Source organism: Limulus polyphemus, unplaced genomic scaffold, assembly GCF_000517525.1.
Source record: "Limulus polyphemus unplaced genomic scaffold, Limulus_polyphemus-2.1.2 Scaffold7685, whole genome shotgun sequence".
Taxonomy (NCBI): domain Eukaryota; kingdom Metazoa; phylum Arthropoda; class Merostomata; order Xiphosura; family Limulidae; genus Limulus; species Limulus polyphemus.
This window is the reverse complement of record NW_013673295.1, coordinates 31,476-31,806: the sequence shown is the minus strand read 5'-3', so window position 1 is coordinate 31,806 and position 331 is coordinate 31,476.

Sequence of the window (331 nt, the reverse complement as noted above, 5' to 3'; positions counted from 1 at the left end):
TTACTGTCAACAGATAAACCAAGTCTGGTTTAGGCTACTAGTGTCAACAGATAAACCAAGTCTGGTTTAGGCTACTACTGTCAACAGATAAACCAAGTCTGGTTTAGGCTATTACTGTCAACAGATAAACCAAGTCTGGTTTAGGCTACTAGTATCAACAGATAAACCAAGTCTGGTTTAGGATACTAGTGTCAACAGATAAACCAAGTCTGGTTTAGGCTACTACTGTCAACAGATAAACCAAGTCTGGTTTAGGCTACTACTGTCAACAGATAAACCAAGTCTGGTTTAGGCTACTAGTGTCAACAGATAAACCAAGTCTGGTTTAGGA